The sequence below is a fragment of the Octopus bimaculoides genome, chromosome 19, assembly GCF_001194135.2.
Source record: "Octopus bimaculoides isolate UCB-OBI-ISO-001 chromosome 19, ASM119413v2, whole genome shotgun sequence".
NCBI classification, from domain to species: Eukaryota; Metazoa; Mollusca; class Cephalopoda; order Octopoda; family Octopodidae; genus Octopus; species Octopus bimaculoides.
Genome location: NC_068999.1, coordinates 4,586,993 through 4,588,907, shown reverse-complemented (window position 1 = coordinate 4,588,907; position 1,915 = coordinate 4,586,993). Strand labels below are relative to the sequence as shown.

Sequence of the window (1,915 nt, the reverse complement as noted above, 5' to 3'; positions counted from 1 at the left end):
ACACACACACACACACACACACACACACACACATAACACACATACACACAGAGCTACACACACACACATAAGTACACACACACACACACACACGCACACACACACATATATATATATATTATATATAATGACACAGGCAGCTGAGAAATTAATTTGTATTATTTATTCACCATTACACATGTTTCATTTGCTAACAGGTGCTACAGTTTTACATGTTAGATGAAAATGTTAGGAATTTCCTATTAGAAATTCCTCAGATAGAGAATTAAATAATAAACATTTTACATTTCGATGAAGCGCTTATATCTGGTTAGTAATCAGGAGTAAAAATCCCAGCTGTTTTCCTCAAGAGGAAACAGATGGGTCTTTTACCCTACCTACCTACATCGTGTGTGTCTGTCTGTGTGTGCGTGACTATATTCTGTGTAAGTATATTTCTATGTTTATATATTTGTAGCTGTTGAGCAGGCGTTATCCTTTCACATTAACACTACGCTTATTACTTTATTTCTTTTTTTTTTCTCTGTCAGTCTAAGTATCTATCTATCTATCTATCTATCTATCTATCTATCTATCTATTTATCTATCTATCTATCTATCTATCTATCTATCTATCTATCTATCTATCTATATGTCTGTCTATCTATCTATCTATCTATCTACCTGTCTGTATTTATTCATTTATATATGTGTATATTTCTCAGTCTATGTATTCATATCACTATTTCTTTCTCTCACAGTTGAGCATCAAACCTTCGGGATTGGCACGCAAGATCAAACTTCCGGTGGACATTATAATCGGTACGAAACCATTACAAGATGTCTACCATCCCACCTACTTCCATCATTCGTTCCCTTCTCCGACCGAGTCCTGTCGTCTGTTCAGTCCCTTCCTCTGCGATACAGCGTCTGATCAAGTGTTTCTCACGGAATCATCATTTCACCAACACATGCTACCCACAGCGCCACCTTGGGAAGATGATGACGACATACCCTGAAGTCCCTATTTCCGACCATTCGCATTTTTGGGGGAAAAATTCCATCTCTTGTAAGAAATTTTACCTATTGTTCTTTCCTCCTTTTTCAGTTTCTAGGCATTTCTTCTTTTTTCTTTTCTTTCTTTTTCTCTCTTCCTGTTTATCTATCTATCTATCTATCTATCTATCTATCTATCTATCTATCTATCTATTTATCTGACTGTTTATATATTATCTCGTTTGTACCAATTTAGTGCATATATATATATATATATATATATATATATATATATATATATATATATATATATATATATATATATATATCGTGAAAGCGCGTTGCTTAGTGGTTAGGCTCGAACTTGCGACCCTACGATCGGATCATGGTCGTAGGGCTGCAAGTTTGATTTACATACATACATACATACATACATACATACAAATGTCTAGCGATCTGTCTCTCTCTATAGCAGTCTATCTCAATATCTGCGCATGTGTTTGTCTGAATGCTTGTCTGTTATATTCATTCATTTTTTTTTCTGTCACGATATCTCTAATCGCTGTCATAATTGTCATCATCATCATCAGCGACATCATCATCATCGTTGTCGTCATCTTCATTGTCATCGATATCATTTTGTCGTCTGCGTGGTCGCCACCATCATTGTTATCATCATTGTCATCATCATCAACGTAACCATTATCATCGTCTTCCTAACAATAACCATTCTTTTTCCCTGAATCCTACCACATTTTAACCGTCTGATATTTCCTTTTCAGACCGTCAACATGGAAGAAGAAAATTCGAGAGAACAGTTTCCGTGGCCGTCAGTCTGCTTAGCAACATGTCTCTATACGTAACTCGTACACACCTACACGCACATACACTCCACTCTATTCACACACACACACACACACACACACACACACACACACAT

General features: G+C 36.0%; 1 long non-coding RNA gene across 1 annotated transcript; it reads left to right on the top strand.

Annotated features, from left to right (window-relative positions):
* Positions 1–199: 199 nt before the first annotated feature.
* LOC128250148 (uncharacterized) lies at positions 200–1,910 on the top strand. The gene is made up of 2 exons (XR_008266270.1): positions 200–1,048; positions 1,758–1,910. It is a non-coding gene; the product is annotated as an uncharacterized LOC128250148 (long non-coding RNA).
* Positions 1,911–1,915: the final 5 nt, after the last annotated feature.